The 18,031-nt window shown below is 40.1% G+C and overlaps 1 protein-coding gene across 2 annotated transcripts in view; it reads right to left on the bottom strand.

Moving 5' to 3' along the window:
• Nucleotides 1-18,031, bottom strand: part of PPARG (peroxisome proliferator activated receptor gamma) — a 57,136-nt gene that overhangs the window by 25,654 nt on the left and 13,451 nt on the right. The gene's annotated exons all lie outside the window — the stretch shown is intronic.

The raw sequence follows: 18,031 nt of genomic DNA, 5'->3' as shown, positions 1-18,031 counted from the left end.
TGACTTTTCAGATTCCGTATGTGTTTATGCAAATCTTGAAAGTAGTAAACAAATAAGAAGCTTCAATCTGCAAAAATCTTCTGCAAATGGACTGAACTGAGATTGAGCTATAAAATGTTTTTTCCAAGGCCTCACTTCTGACAGATATCTGGATCGAAATCCTTGATTTAAACATATTTCAACTATGAAAAAGTCTAAGTTACAGCAAGTGCAAAAGACTATTTTCTAACTAGGGTCTGTGTTTAATTTTCCACGGTTTATAAAAAGAACATTCTAATCTAAAAATAGAATCAATGTTACAGAACTAAAACAGCTTGGTCACTTTGGCTGTTTAATTTGGACTTCAGACCCAATCAAGTCAGCAGCCTTTAACCTCCAGATAACAGAAACTTTGATTGGATCTGCTTTGCACCAAAGCTCCTCTGTCCCACTGCCAACACTGCTTTGCAGGATCAATGCAATGGAAGGGACCTGCCCCATACCTTGGAGCTCACCCTCTGCTTGGACAGAACCACAGGCTGGTGGAGCAGTGCCTGTCCTGCCCTCAGCTGTGCCGAGTGCCAAGGCACCATGGCCAGGGATGGGCACAGCTCTCCTGACCTCTCCTCACCATCATTCTTCCACTTTTGAGGACACCCAGCATAACCCTTTAATTCTTCTGCCTTGAACACTGACACCAAAGGTTGCAAGGTGTCTTTCCTATTCCTGAATTTCAGATGAGACATTCTCACTGCAGTGGGAACAAAGGAGATGCTGCTGCATTCCCAGTCACCCACCCTCTCACAGGCTCCTGGATGGGATATTATCTCATGTTATCCAAGTACAGAACAGAATTTCTACCTACCTCAGGTGGGGAAAGTATCTGGGGAAAGTACATGACAAGTGTTATATATTGTCTTCAAACAATCAATTTTTCTGTGAGCATGAGGTGCAAACCCCTGGCCATCAACTCTGGGAACTGTCTGCCTTAAACAGATTTCCAAACAAAGCAATAAAATAGAATAGATTCCTTAAGAGCCCATTTTTGTAATTACCAGAAAAATCCTTAGTAAATATAAAAATAAATAATCTAATATTTAAATGGCTTATATTCCTTTAGGCAAGTGACATCCAGAGTTATGTCCCCTTTCCATCTGCTGCCTCAAGGGTGAGGAAGAAGGATGGCCACAGGCATGGCCTCAGTTTGCTGTTCCCTGTGAGCTGAACAGCGTCAAGGCTGGGCTGTATTTCATTTCTCAACTCAGTGAATGCCTGTGACGGTTTGGAGATGTACAACATTGTTGGGATTTCATATGCTCTTAGATCTAAAGTGTGAGTTGTGTATTGAACTTGTTTCTGTACTTAGCGTGTTGTAGCTTCAAGGACTAGTTAATGAGGTCAGCAGCTCCTGCCACCCTCTCAACAGATGTGTGTAATCGGCCAATTAGAGCGGGCATTGTCATGCAAACAGCATTGTTAACCAATTATCAGTGCCAAGGTGGCAGAGCTGCGGAGGGATTCAGCTTTTGAAGTGTATAAGAGTTTTGTGAGCGGATGAATAAAGTTGCCTGTTGCAGTAACTTCTGTGAAGTCGTCTCAGCAGGTCACAAACTCGCCTCCCTCCGTTACACAACATCATTAATTCCATGAGAGTCTTGGATCATTATAACTCAGTGTGTGCAAGAAATTCAGTCTGAGCAGAGATGTTCCAGCTCAGAAAGACTCAGCTAAGGATGGAGCCCCAGAGGTGCTGGGCACAGGCTCCAAAAGCCAAGAGGGCACAGTAACTCCTTAGCAGGAACCTTCTGACTTCACAGTCAGCACAGACAAATTATTTCTGCCACATCCACCAATAACACCAGAGTGGTTTCACAGTAAAAATACTCTAGCCTACAGCTGTCATGTTTTAGATTTGTATTAAGTTTTAGAAGAAGCAAAATAAAGACTTAAAAAGGACCTTGTCATTAACAATCATTGAATATGCATGCTTTTTTTTCCTTACTAATTGTTTTTCTGTGTGTCTGTCCACATCAGACATGCACTGAGCATCCTGAGAACAGAGGAAATACAAATGCCAGGACTGCACTGAAGACAAACCCAGGGAATTGTGGCTGTTCCTCTCAGCTCCTGCAGGTCACACAGTCATTCTGCTTCATGCCACTCCTCTTTCTGCTCTAACGTAATAAAATCTGGAGTCAGCAGCCACCAACAAGTCTTCAGCCCAAAGCCCCTGAACTCCACCCCTTCCAGAGGGTAATAGCCCATGCCGGGGAATATCAGCTCTTTGAGCTTCAGTCAACTAAAAAGACCTTGCTTAATTGTTCCACTACAAAAAATGTCTGTTTTTAGTTTTTAAGAACCCTTATGTTGTCTGTATTATAATTTCACTTCAGATGTCCACAAAAGTACCTGGAGATGACACTAAACATACACACGAGTATGTATATGGCTTCTGTTGAAGTAAAATCAAATAATGCAATTAAATAAATAAAATCAAATAAATAAAATTTTGTGCTTTCCCAGCTAACGGGACTATATTTCTACAACTCAACTATTCTGCCTGTGCAAGGAAGGGCTAAAGGATTATTTTCTTGCTATACTTCATGACAGCAAATGGACCAAAATATTTGATTTTCTCATCATGCACTGATTTGCTTGGATAAAAAACCCAAAAGAAAGAAGGCAGCACTGTGACCAGGTGTACAGAGATATCAATTAATAGCAATATTTTAAAGAAGCCAGTAAATTCAAGGTTGTTAAAGGCATGTTGAAGATGTCAGTGCAGTAGTTTCTGTACTGTAAGGATATAAAAGGACAAACTAATCACAAAACAGCTGTTTCAAGCATCTCTATTTCTGGATAACAAGCTGCACATTAAAGCATTTCTTTACACAACGAAACAGCTAGGCATCAATAATCCCAAATTAATATTGTTCCTGAACATTTCTGAATTATGAGACTTTTCAAGGTTGCTTGGGTTTTGAGTACAAAACACAAAGCATTTTATTATAGTTTAAAAGTTCAAATCTTCAAAAATGACAATCAAATCTTGGATAATTTACTCCATTGAATAAAATTTGCTACTGCAATAGAAACCATGAAATTCCCTTTTCAGATGGATTTATAGTAGAATGAAGAAAACCTTCCCTGTGCTTGTGTTATTCTTGCACTAATGAAAATCAGAAAGTGAAAATTGTTCCCATGTTTAAAAGTTAATTCACAAATATTACTCTTTTGCATATAGCTTTACTTGATTTCTGCTCTGTATTTTCTTTTTCCTTCCCCATAAAATGCCAACATTTCCCTCTGGGAAAAAAAAAAGGCAACCAGCTAATTGTAGTGTTTTCATGGCTTTTAAAACACCCAAACCAGCAACACCAAAAAGTCCAGTAAGTTCAATGAGAATACAATTTTTTTCATGAAACTCACATATGTTTGTGTGACATCCATGTAACAGGTAAGTATCTACCTGCTTAGAAAGATTTCCACGTGTAAAAATCATCCTCAGCAGCTCAAGGCTGTGCAGAATAGTGAGAGTTTATTCACAGGTGAAGGGAGCTTTAACATTTAATCCTCAGAAAAGACCAGAAGCCAAAGAGATAATGCTGTTGAGATAACAACAGTGAGATATGAAACTCGTTGTTACAGCTCTTTTCCTTGCATTTAATCTCCTGTATCCAGCTGCTGATGGGATGTGCAAGGCAGGGCAGGAGGGCACATGGACTCGCCTGGGGCTCTCTGTGCTGACTCTGCCCCACTGGGACAGCTCACACTTGGCTATTCTGGGGCTGATTAGGAGAAAATACATCATTGAGTCACTGCATTCTGAACCTGAATTGCTTTCCACCTCCTAAGACAGTTACTCACTGCGTTTTCATATTGGGGAAACATAGAATATAAAATAAGAGATTCCTACGGTACGAAAACTCTCCTGGCTCACGAGCTGCTCTTTCCCCCAAACGCTGCCTGTGCTCAGTGAACCTGAAGGGCCTGTCACACTGCATTCTAGAGACACTCTTTCCAGACAAAACTACCAAAACATGGCCCTGGAGGTATTTCATGAAGCAACCAGAACATCCTAACCTCACAGGAGTTACAGAAAATCAGAGGGAAAAATAGATAAAGCCTCTCAGCTTGGAACATTATTAAATTCAAGGCAATGATATAGTTACATGATATGGGCAGGTATAAATATGGACAAATATATACATGTTGGGTTTTTTTCCTTAAACCTATTTAGTGGAATAATTTGAATTTCCTCTCATGTCCAAATGTGTCAGTTTGTCAAGTAAACTCATAAGCAAGGGCTGCAGAACTTTATGGGACTTTTGCTGATTCATTAGGGCCAGCTCAGACCTCTCTGGAATGATGTTCTACAGAGGTTGGTTAAGATCACAGAGTCATTCCTGGCTTTTAATAAAAATTTAAAGATGGTAAGGGGCCAGCTTGATATCCCTGTGTATTCAACTTATTTATCTACTTAAGAGGAGCAATAAAATGCTTTATGTGTGCCTTACAAAAACACATCTACCCTAAGTGGTGGCTCCACACCCACTGAATCAATGACCTTCACTGATGTTTTAGAGGCCAATGCTGCAAAAGGACTATAAAAAGGAGAATGGACAGTCTTGTGACAACACAAGTGCATTCCCCTTCCAGTAACTCAGTTCTTTCCTTGCCTCTGACACAAATTCTATGTGGCAATGGCCAAGCAGTTCAAGCCAACATTTCTGTCACTGCTGTTTTCAGGTCTGAGCTGTGAGGTGGAGGGGCTGGGGATGCTCTGCCTTCAGAAAGGTTTGAGAGCCATCTCTGGAGGGTGAGCTGCTCACAGCCCCAGGAACACCTGGAAAAATGGGATCCCTTGGGCACTGAGCTTCGGGTATGTAGAGACAATCACACCATCTTACTCCATTTACCTCTTCCTGGCGAAAAAGAAGAGGCAATTTTTCTCTGTCCTCTAATTTTCCAAAGAAATAGTAATATATTCCCCCCCCCCCCATTCTCTGTGTTATCATTAAAACATCATCACTCTTTCTCAGCAGGGGTTGTACTAGTCCACAGATTTTTAATATTCCTGATTATGCCTGAGTTCAAGGAAGCTTTAAGTCATTAGGAGATACCTTTGTCAATAATGAAATGAATCTTTCTCATTCACAGCATCTGCTGTTGTAACAGATGACATTTGCAGGAAGTAAAGATAATTTTGTTTTGCATAAACCAAAGTGTGTGGATCTTTTCTGTATTTCACACACTGACTCAAAGTTCTTGCCCACAGTCGTGGAATACATTCCTGGCTGCAGGTTCCCAAATATCCCCCAGTTCCCGTGGCAGGACCTGCAGCACTCTGTGTCCTGTGGCTGCAGAGTCAGCAGAGGGAGCACAACATAACCGAGGAAACTTCTTTCCAAGAACTCCTCTGACACAATCCGCGAAGCTTCTCAGTGAACAAACAAACAAACAGAGGCCACAAGAAGAGCCTTGTTGACAAACACAGCTCTGTGTTTGACAAAATCATAATGTTTCCAGCTCAGCAACAAATGCCAAGAAACAGCAAAAAACCTATAAAGGTGGGCTTTAAAAATTCCATTACAGAATTTTTATCGTTATAAAAGAAGACGTATGAGGATTTTTTTCCTTTTTATCGATGCACTTAATTAAAACATTGTTATAATTCAGGGCAGAAATTGTTTCAATTAGGTGATGATGAACAAACACATTGAACAGCAATACATTGGTAGGACTTAAGGAGTTATGCAAATCAGTCCTTTCCCAAGAAAATGACACACTATGATTGTGGGAAAAGGGCCTGGCATGACTCAGGCAACTGAGAGAGTAAGTACTGACAATATTTTGTGTTGTAAATTCCAATGATTTCTATACCCTCAGTGCTGGCTCCCAGCACTGTGTTGTGGCAGGAACAGGAGCACTTCTGTGCTGGGGACCACTGGGGGGACCACTGGGGTACCACTGTCTCACCAGACCTGCTGCTTTTCTTTTCAAGCATGAATTCAGCAACTATATTGACAGGAATTAAAATGGAGCTCACTGTGAAACAAGAATCCAAGTTTTATGGATTTGTTTCAGTTAGAGAACTCTAAACTAAAGCTCTCTGCCTCTTAATTTACCGGGAAAACCAAAGAAAACACCACCAGCTCCACAGTAACAAGTGACTTAGTAAAGCAGTAAGTTCACAGATGACTGATAACGTCATCTTTTAACAGAGATAGTGTTAAAAGCACATAAAGGTAATAGATGACATTTTCCTCTCTGTTCCTCAGGTCCAACCCTCAAGCCATCTGAAAATGGTCAAAAAATCAACGTTTCCACTAGGAAAGACACCTGAAAAAACCAAAAAGATGCCACATAGAGCATATACTTCTGAAAGAATGGGAATAAACATTCCATATAAAACAAGCATAGTGGTTCTGGACCACATGGGTTTGCTGGCTCTAAGCAGAGGAGGAGGAGGAAGAGGAGGAAGAGGAGGAGGAGGAAGGCTCTACCGGGCTGCAGCCCAGGGCACACCTCAGGGGTTAATCCCCGAGTAGGAGGGGGATGAGCTCAGGAGAGTCTCCTTTCCCATCCACTGTACCAACCTGCAGAACCGGCACAGGGCCAAATGTTTGGGAGCAGAGAGAAGCAGCAAGCTGGGGCTGAGGGGAATGTTAAAGGCATCCCAGCAAACCAGGCACTCCCAGGAACAGCCTGAAACACCTGTTGCACATTTCTGTCCATCCGCACAGTCCCAGCCATGGAGCAGTGCTGAGACATCCAGGCTGTGCACTGAGCACTGCACAGACCAGCGACACCCACAGCCTTCAAAAAACCAAATAAAAAGCAAGGCCATCCAACCCATTTTCCCTGCCAGCAGGGCTGCACAGTAAAACATCAGGAGAAACTGCATAAACTCAAACACTTGAAAAGGCAAAAAAAAAAAGCAACTCATAAATCAGTAGGAAATGTAGTTTATTCCTGTAACTGAATTATAACTACAAGCTGTGTTCACTAAACGCACAGTCCATAAAATTTACTACAATGTTTAAGAGGTAGCTGTTCATAGAAAGAGGGGAAAAAATAGACCATTCAGGGAATAATAGAGCTGTTAAATTTTAAATGTATCTTCTATACTATGCCTATGTAATTCACACAAAATTGTAAGTGGTCTGGGTTCTTATTTGAAAGAGCAGCAACATAAACCATTGTAAATATAAATGCAAATAAGAGACAAGCTCAAAATGCCACAGGCTACTCAGGTATGATGCTACAAGTTATACCATCCTATTATAAGTAGTTAATGCAGGGTTTGCTGCATTCTGATACTGGATAGACTGATGAAACTTCAAGTTATTTCAGGATATAGAGAACTGATAGCAAGGCTGAGCTCAGAGAGCTTAGAGGAGAATATTGGACTATGGAAAATTCCTGTATTAGAAATACTGTTTTATGTGTCTGAAAAGCTCACAGACAGCTCAGATTTAAGAGGAAGAGCACTTCAAAATCACGGGGAGCACAACTACAAAATCCTGCAAGTAACACAGGTTGGGGTCCCAGTGGTAAAAGTCTGACTGCAACAGAAATAAGTGTTCTAATTCTGCCACGGGACTGGCAAAACACTGAGCTGAGGAGGTAATTCCTGCTCTGTTAAGTCAGATTCAGAGGTTGTGGGAAAGGATCCTCACATTGTTCTTAGAAATACTTGCCCAGAAAAGCTGAACTTTTCTAGTTACAGGCAGCTGCAATCATGCTTTGTGAGGCACCATGTACTAAAATTAAAATTAATCCTAATGAAACACCTTTCAGTGCTTCTTGCTCAAAAATGTCTTAAAAGTACCTCCCACTCTTTGAAATAGAAATGATTATTTCATTTCTTTGAATTAAAAGAAAACCACCTCAAGAAGCATAAAAATCTGAAAAATAAGATATCATCTGTCTGGTGACATAAACCAGGATAAACCCCTGCAGAACTTTAGTGGACAAAGATCATATATTGGCATTCACAATCTGACTACTTGCCTCAGTAGAACTTAAACCTGGCTCATGTTGGGTTGGAGGGATTTGAGGAAACCAGAAACAAACAGCATGTCTCCAGCTTGTGCTGGCAGCATTGTAAAACGACCTCATTATATAAAATGTAGGCGTTACTCTCTATGAATCATTGTGATTTAAAATAGGATCCTGATAGATAGGAATGAATCACGGTGCATTTTGTAATCAGCAGGAGCTGGTTCTTGGGAGAGCCCTTTGCCCCCTTTGGCAGAGCAGGACAGCTGAGGCTGCCTCCCAGCACTGAAGGAAGTCATTGATTTTAAAATACCCCAAGAATGCTGTGTGGTACACAAGATAGCAAAGCTTTATCAACTGCAACAACACAACACAATTCAGTGGACAAGAGTGTAAACAGTCTCAGGACTCTGCTTGGCTCCAAGTCTCAACACACGTCCTATAACTGGCATTTTTTATTCTGGCGAGGCTTTGTACTGCTGGGGTCTAGCAAAAGTTTTACCAACCACAGGAAATTCATGTAATTCAAAAATGTCCTATTTGCCATTAAAAGTATTCTGAGCAAATTACCCATTCAGAAGTTTCATATGCAGACTTATGCACCACTTGTGACTGTGCTTTCAGAGGTCAAACTCTCTGAAGTCAATAGAAAGTTTCACAGCTTGAACAAAAGTTCAGTGGTTAGGCCACAGTTAAGCAAACTCCTCATTTATGTGCTCTATTTTGAATAGTTCATTAGTGCTAATGGTATTGAAACACCTGCTTGAAGTTAAGCATTTTCAAAAACTCAGTTCCTGGCTAAGGAAGAGACATAATGATTATTAAATTACATATCACACAGATGTATACAGACAAATAAATCAATATATGTTGCAGCAGAGATCCATAAGAAATGAGGCTCTCCTGAAATGCCCTCCGTTAACACAGAACTGGCAGTGCCAGGGAGCTCCATGCCCTGCTCAGCAGCCCTGCTGTGCTCCCACAGCCAACAGCACTGCCTGAAGCTGGTCACAGCTCAGGCACAGGAGAAAAGCTGTTTGATAAGTTTATGCTGCACTCACACATGATGTGTTACATCAAAATTTGCCAGTTCCTCTGTGGCTTCATAAACCCTTGTGAGATTATCAGAGATTTCTGCAGGTAGTGTGGCAAAACACACACGAGGTGTGTAAGCACTGCAACTATTTACAGGACAATCTTCTGCTCCACTGCTTATCTGGTTTCATTAGGTCATTATCACCACGTCTCGTAATGTGTTTTAATACACTAATAACAGACTCCATTCTTTGGAAATGGTGCTTAGCCAATAATTAGCAACTATGGTGCTAATTTAACAAGAGATTTTAGAACAGTTGTACTCCCTTATGGAATTCAGATCTGAATGCAAAGTTTGTGTTTCTTCTTGAACTGTTAATTACTGTAATAGCAAATGTTGTATGTTACGTGCACTATATCCAGTTAATATTTTTCTTCTAATACATGGTAGCTGCAATAGATTTAATATTAACACTGAAGAAGTTTGATAACATTAATACTCAAATAACCACATGAAGCTTTCTCAATCTACTTTGTAGTGGTAGAGGATTTACGGATGCAGAACACTGTTGGTAAAAAGCCTGGGATTTTTTTCCTTTCCTTTCCTTCCTCTGTCATGTCAGTTCTTTTTAATGTTCACAAGACAGTAAACTTAAGGATTGTTTCCAAGAGATGAGCTAATAAGGCACAGAACTGTAACAGGGTAAAATACACTCATTAATATCCTCAAGGCAGTTCCCTGCCATGGCAGAATACTGAATACTCCCACAGGAAGAGGAGGAGGAGGAAAAACGCCACATGAGTTTAAACTCATTCCTTGAATTAAATCCCACTTTGAAAGTTTTTCCTGGCAGTCAAACACATTGAAAAAATTACCCATAAAAATGCTTCTCTCAAATTGGGATGAGGCGTTTTCATCCCAAAGCTGTCATCTTCCAAATACTAAAAATGTAAAATGTATTTGGAGATGGCAAGACTCTTATGTAGGGCCCACGACTGGCTGAGTGCTGTATTTTGACAAAATATTTTAATCTGTTGGACAATCATCAAATTGTAGGAGTTAAAAAGCACCATGTTGCAAACCTCATTCATTAACGTGAAGATGCTTTGCACTATTTCTCATTAAACACAGAGAATATCTCAGGATAACAATAAAACACTTTCCTATCTATAACTAGATATAATTTCTGATACATGTTATGTACAATACAGCCACTAAACTCTGTGATGTCAGGATAATTCAAACACATCAAAGCTTGAGAAAGTGGATAAACAGCACTGAAGAGGGATTAATATTTAGCATTTTTCTCTTTTAAATGCCCCCTGAATTCATCAGCACAAAAATACCTTCGGATTTTGTGGGGAATGCAGTTACTTTGTAAAAAATGAAATTATTTAAATTTTTTATTAATGGCAGGGTCTTTTCATGAGCTGCTGGAATGTTCCACCAGACCTTCCCAAGCTCAGCGGGTTCCCAGAGCTGCCCAGGCAGAGCTGAAGGGCTCTGCTCTCAACCCCCTGCAATTGTTGCCATTGCTCTGACAAGATAAACACCAGGCAAGGGAAAGATGAGTTGGATTATGTGCAATAGCAGCTTCCCACCAGCCCAGAGTAGGAGCACTCAGCTAAATACTTTAATAATAAAGACATATGAACTTTTGTACACCAGTCATCTCTTGCACAAATGTATCTCTTTCATCTCTTAAATGAGCAAAATAAAATTAACGTCTCAGCTGCAGGAGCTGCAGAGCTCACAACCTGCTCAGCCACTTTGCAGCTCCACAGCAACCTCCTGTCACCTGACTGCTGTACTTTTGACCCTCCAAAAAACTCCCAGCTACAACATGTTGACATGTTTTCACATGTGATTCGATAATTATTGCTTTCAGTGGTGTCAGACACTTATCACATATTCAGATCAGTGTTCTGTGCATCTCATGAACTCCATCTCTCCAGATAATTAATTTTCCAGGCAGCCTCAAACTATCCCATCCAGGGGACTTCATGCTGAATGTGGACTCAGGACACAAGAACTTGCTTTTCTAACTGCAATTACAACACTATGAGAAGCATTTAATGAACACCAGCAGATTAATGTTGAATTGTGCTGTAAGTGTAAGTTACCTTGAAAAGTTTCACTTCTGAATCTTCTACTGGGCTACAAGCAACAAAAGAATCCTCCCCATTCTTGTTTTTTTGGGGCCAGTATAAAATACAACACAATATAACATTGTGCACAGTATTTTATTCCAGAAGGAAAATGGGTGACAACTTTCTGAAGAAAATCTCTGAAAGAACTACATCTATTTTTAAAGCCTGTATATGACTAAATAATAACATCCTGAGAAAAAGAATTAGAACAATAAGTACAAAAATCCAGCGTTAATTCAGCACCAACATACCTCCTTTCATATCACTGTATTTCTTACTTTCAACAAAAAATACAGGAATTTCAATGGGATTTTTCTGTTTTGCGTATTCCAAAAAAACTTTTGGCAGACTGGTCCTTAAAACTACAGTAAGTATTGAACAGAGGGAAAAAACCCCGACCCAGCCTCAGATGCAGCACCCAAAGTCTGAGTCAGTGTGCAATAAATGACACCAGAAAGCCTGAGAACAGAACTGAGTTCTAAACTAAATAAATGAAATTGTAAGTTTACAGGGTAACAGCTTCCCTAAATATCTCTGAGCAGTCCTGGATGTCAGTTTATACATCAGACAAATCAATTGATTTTCAATTATGTCATTCCTACCATCTCAGACTAATAAGCAAAACTCCCTCTACCACTCCAAAAGAAAATGCCCCAGTACATGTGCCCTGATAGAGGATTATCATTAGATAATGTTAGATGATAATTAATGTTAGATGATAATTGAAAAGGGCCCATGCAGTAACACAAGGTTATTGAAGCCTCCTGTCCCCATCCCTCACAGTTTGCTGGGTAAAGGGTCCCCTGTCACATATTTTACTGAGAATCTGACACGAGATTTTGATGGAGATATTGAATTCTTTTCCAAATGTACTTTTCAAGGGAAAAAAAACCAAGATACCATTCCCTTAAAAACGCAGAAGTAACTCACTAAAATCACAATGGGAAAGCGATATCTAAACCGGAATGAAAAGATGAATATTTTCCCTGCAGCCCTTTTATAGGGAAAAAGAGACAAAATATATGTGGGGAAACAAGTTCACCTTCTATTTAATTTCAAAATCATTAATGCTCTTCAAAAAGCACTTAAATATAACCTGCATAATGATACATTAGTGTAAAAATCTCCAAAGTCCTGACTTTATTAGTGGTCCATAAACCTACTGCATTTCCTAGTAAGAGATCTGGCAAGGTTTGGATTTTATGATGTCTGAAAACTAAAGGTAGAAATTTCTTTGATCTTTCTTTCTCTTGGGTTATTCTTCCTCTATGTTATTTCATATCCTAAGAATGTCTGCTAGGACTTGGCCCTACTTTTGTCAACCTTTCTGTTTTGAAGTAAATGTTTTTCCAATTCATCCATTGGAACTGCCTTGCTTTCCCCACGAAGGAATAAACATTTTTACCTGCCAAAGTATGGAAAATTGTTTCACACAAGTCACTTATTCCTTCATGTGTACTGTACACCACTCCTGTAAGCATCATCCATCCAAAAAGCAGGATTTAAGCAAATCTGGCAATAAACAGCACTCCTCTACCATCCCATGGCTTTTGCTACTGTTCTTTGCCTCTGCAATAAACTAAACATGTAAAATTCTGTGTTTGGTGTTATTCTTCAGGTCATGGCACCGGTGATCTTTAGCCCAGAGTGCCCATTCAGAGTGGCTCACCCTTGGCACATACTGTGCCACCCCAAGTCAGCAGAGCTCTGATCTCACAGGGACTGTAGAACTGTACAAATAATTCTATGAAAGGAAGACGGAAACTGGGGGTGCTATTTTGACAAGAAATGTTTGAGAGTTAAAATGACATCACTTTAGGGCACAAACAGAAAGTAGAGCATCCACAGCTAAGAACAATTTACTGTTAGGAGAAAGTTATTTATGTATAATTTCATAATTCTCCTATTTTTAACAGCTAATCCTGAACAGCCATTTTTGTCAATGTGTTTCCAGCTGTGAAGAATCTACCAGTGCTTGACCAAATTAGCAAAGACTGTGACTGCACTTCGTATTTTGCACATAAGTGTTGTGGAGAGCTGGAAGTGTCTCTCAGCTCTCAGCTGGAACATCTCAGTGTGCCCCATCCCCTCTGTTCCTGCATCTGGGACTCGAGATCCCAGTCCATGGAAATCTGCCTGCCTTCATTACAAATCTGAACTGCCACTCCATTTCTGCCTTTGACAGCATTTGCTGCTTCCAACTGAGAAGAAAAGTGTCTAATCAAGTTCTAACACTGTTTCAGTAAGATTAATAATTATAGGGTTATGCAACATTAACAATAGTGGGACAGGCAAAGCAGCTACGTTAAATTTTAACAGCATTAAAAAGAGGGGAAGAAACAGATTGAGAAAATTTCAGTTCCCTTCTCTGTCATGTGTTCTTGCCATTGTCTTGTGTTTTTCTATATTTAAAATACTGTAAGAACTTGTTCTGCAAGTAATCTAAGAGGACAGCTAACAGCAAATCACTCAGTTTCATGTTAGGATAAACAGAGAAATACACCACAATTCAAGACAAAAATGTACAGTTCGATACTTACATTTATAACTAACTTCTTGCAGTTTTTCCAGGACACTCATGGAATAAGTTATTATAGTGAAAAACATATTAATTAACTTGCTGAAAGTGTTATTTGGAATAATTCTGTGTGACTATGTTTCTTTAATCTAAATACATGTGTGATCTTCACATACAAACTAGAAATCACACACTGCAATACTCTGGGACACTTGGTAACTTGATCGGTTTATTTTTAATCAGCTATTTATCTTCCATTGGACCAGAATACCAACAGTTAACTGTATAATAAAGTATCATTGACATACCCTGTTGTTCTTTTAAGGAGATTCCTTTTCTAGGCAAGCAAGTTTAGTGTGAGGAACCAAAAGTCATTGCTGTGACTTTTTGTAACCCTCAGGCAGGCGTGTGAACAACTAAACATGTGGCTCTGAGACACTGAGGACAAGCTACTGGGACTTCTTACTGTTCTAATTTTTTCTAATTGGTGAACGAGTATCAAGAGTTGCAAATTTCTGTACTCTGATTTTGAAGCATGACCACAAGATGGTCAATCTCTTCAGAGATTCAGCTGCATTTAGAAAGAACCCTATTAAAATACTACTGAGATTACAATAAAAAGAATAAATTCTGAGAGGACATCTGGATTACATCCAGAGCAGTGTAGTGCTGAATGTCAGGATAAGACACTGACTATGCAGAACCCCACTGAAACCTTCTGCATCACCTCTAATCCATGAGGGGTCTGCAGCACCAACTGCTCCCCACACCCTGCACTGCCCTCTGTGCAACAGGGTGTGAGCATCTCTTTTGAACCTTATTCCTACACTTGGTACTAAGAAATTATTTTGCAGCAGCTTAGGTGCTCCGTTGCCAACAGGGATGTACTTGGTGTAGAAGGATCTCACAAGGATGAAAACAAGCACAGCTGTAATTGAATTTCATCTCACCCACCTAAACTGGCAGACATTGCGAATTGAGAGCCTGGTTTGCATCTCTCACCTTCACCTTCTACTACCAACAGAGCATCACAAAGTAGGTTAAACACCAAACTATCTGCAAAAGCAGAACCTGGTGTTCATTGGGCTCCAGGAAGACTGTGTTAATCTGTGACACACCTTCCCAACACAGAGGGTGGGCTGGCAATGCTGGAATGCTGTGTAACACTAATACAATTAAACAACTGTCTAATTCCCAAACTGTTTCAGCTGTTAACTGATACTGGACTTGGTTTATTTTGGAAGTATTGGAATATTTTTTACAGCTCTAATGTATATGGTCACTGAGTCAGACAAGAGAATTTGGGGACATATAGTGGCTCCTTTAGAACTGACTGTAACATTCCCATCACAGACCACACTGAGTAGGCACATTCTGAGGAAATCACTGCTCTGGAATCCTAAGTTAGGAACAAGTACAAACTACTGATACTGAGATCACACTAATACATAAACTTCCTCCCAAGACTTACATCTCAATGAAAGCAGAAGTTGCCAATTCCATTCTGTGTGTCAGATACAAGGCCCCTGGATTATCAATGGGCTGTGTTCTGTGACTCACAGCACTCAGCTGCATCTTGGGTCCTGCCAGTTGTGTCTTTCTTTGACTATTTGCTTTGGGATGTTAAAACCACTGTTGTAAGCAGTTCAAAAATACATTGTTGGAAAATTGTTAATGCCCTAGTCATACAATGTCATTTTGAAGCTCCCTGGGAATTTAGATTTGCACAGTTTATTAGGATATGACCTTTCCCTTGATTTCTTATTTTAAGATCAAGTTAAGATGAAATTTCCCCAGTGGGAGTTGCTGTGTTTCCTTCACAGATAAGGAAAAGAGAAATGGCAACTCCGTACAGAGACAACTTTCATACATTTCTACAGTGCGGACAACTTTGTGGTCTTGACAGACATCCAAGGCATTCCTAGAGGTTGAGAGGAAAGTCATGTGGTACGTTAACTAAAACCACCCCAGGAACATAACAAAGGTATTTCCCTGAATCTTTCACCTCGTCTTTTCCGAACGCCCTCTGAGAGAAGGCTTTGAGGAATTTTAAGGCCTGTGGCCCCCTGGCATTCAGAGCACCAGGGCAGCACTGGCTGTGAGAGAACAGCCTCCCTCTGGAACACATTCCTATTCCTTGAGTGAGCACTTACTGCCTCTACAGCATTCCTTCTCTTCTTCATGATACGGATTTTGTCTCTCAAATTCACCCCCTTCAGCATTTTCATGCTTGTTATATTAGTGTAATTTTTCCTTGGATCTCATGAAGCTGATTTAAAAGCAGGAGGTTAAAAATCAGTTCTCAAAGTTTACCTGTGTAGGAGGTTTTGGAAATGGCTAACAGGGATAATATCTCAGGTCACTTGGTGGTCAGTGAGAGAGGTTCCTCCTGAGCTGATTGAGAGCAGCTAAAGAAGCCTCTTGCTCTAAACTATTCTCTGTCTTTGTGAAATGGGCTAATTATCCACTACCAATCACACTGTTTAAATACTTATACATAGTAAACATATTTAACCGTTTAAGACAGGAATATTCCAACACTTCTTAGTCTTTATGACTAAGTCTCTCCCAAAGAAGCTCACAAAGATGATTACTTAAATAAGTAGAAACTGAATGATGTTACTTATATTTTAAAATTTTCAAATGGTCAAGGTGGTAGAAATGAACAGCTGTTAATACGTTTTTATTTAGGAGAGAATAATTTTCTCTCTAAAAGTAAAATCAGTTGGTCAATAAAGAGATCACCAAAAGGAATTAAATAATTTTGCTTTTTGGATACTCAGTGTAAAGTTTGCAGCCAATAAGCCTTTGCTCTGCATACAAAATTTTTGCTCAACTACAGATACAAAAAGAAGAAAAGGAATTGACAATGAAATAAAAGGAATTACTTTTTCTGAAGTTTTTCATGTAAATACTCTGCTGACTTGGTAGTTTGGGCAGGCATTGTGCTTATAACATTCATTCAATGCTGTTACAAGGGAATATAAAGTATTATAAATTCACCATGATCCTATTTGAAGGTCACAGCAATGACACATCCAACAGAACCATCCAGAGACTCAAAGGATTCCTGCCTTGGCTTCTGCAGCTTTACGAGTTTCCCCGCTCTGCAGTCCCAGGGAGTGAAGCACTTTGGCTGCTGTAACTCAGCCATGCAAACAAAAGGTACTCCTGTACATTTTCCTGCAACAGCTGCTACAGGGGGATCTCCCCATTAGTGACATTTGCATTTCCAGAAACAGCCCTTCCTCTTTCAGTGGCTGACAAGAGATATGGGTTTACTGCTCTAACAGCAGGGAGCAGTCAGCCTTTGAATCATTATAGGACATGGGCAGACCACAGTTAATCTGCCATTGATCCGAGGCTAATCTGTCCCTCCTGGGCCAGTATAGAGTCATGATCTACATCACCAGCCCAAGACCTCTCTGCCACTGGTGTGTGTCACAGAGGAGCAAATCCAGCCAGGCTGATGGAGCTCCTGCTGGTGTCACACACACGGAGCTTCCCTGCACACAAACTGCCACCATCCCACAAAAATGTAATAACACAGAAGGGAAAGGATCACAAGCTGAAAGGACTTGCAAGCCACGGCAGATGTGTTGGCTGACATGGTTCCCAGTGCAGGTGTATCAGCAGGAGTGTTTGAGAAGTGATTCAACAGAACTTGTATCTTTTCTCCAGGGTGACACAGACTGTCGTGCAGATGCAAAATGTGAGCACGAAAAGTTTATTTGCAGAGGGCAGGACTGAACATTTCATGTGAACACATTCAGACCATGATAAAGGGCTTTGTCTCCCATTAGTAATTTAAAGAATTGTGATTTGGTACTCCCAACACACCTATAATTGAATTCCTCAGTCATAAAATCACTGGTGCCAAACAAGTTCTGATATCTTTTATCAAGCTTCTTTTTCGTGTCATTTGTTAACATATTTCTTATGGACCTTTTCTTCTTTTTATAGATACATTTGCTTTAGTTATAAATTAACCGTGGAATTTACTCTCCCAGAGGCCACAAACTGCTTTTTTATTCTCTTGGAAAAGTTTCAGGCTATATGAATTTATGATTTGAACCCATTTTGAATAGCAGTTGGTGGTTCAGATACAGAGGAAGGAAATTCAAAGGATTGACAAAGGAGTTAAGGGTGAACTGGGAATGTTTAGATGCTTTTCTGAGCTTTCTGCTTTGGAAGCCATGATTAATTTACCAAGAGGAACATATTTCCCTGTGGGATTTCTGGTGCTTCCGGTTCCCTGGAGTAAAATATTAAGACACAGCCTCATTCTGAAAAGTCTTTCTAAGAAGTTCCGTATTTCAGTGGCTCCTAAATTTGGCCAGCACA

This window comes from Pithys albifrons, chromosome 3 (genome assembly GCF_047495875.1).
Source record: "Pithys albifrons albifrons isolate INPA30051 chromosome 3, PitAlb_v1, whole genome shotgun sequence".
Classification (NCBI taxonomy): Eukaryota; Metazoa; Chordata; class Aves; order Passeriformes; family Thamnophilidae; genus Pithys; species Pithys albifrons.
The sequence above is the reverse complement of the archived record's forward strand: the minus strand, read 5'-3'. Positions and strand labels throughout refer to the sequence as shown.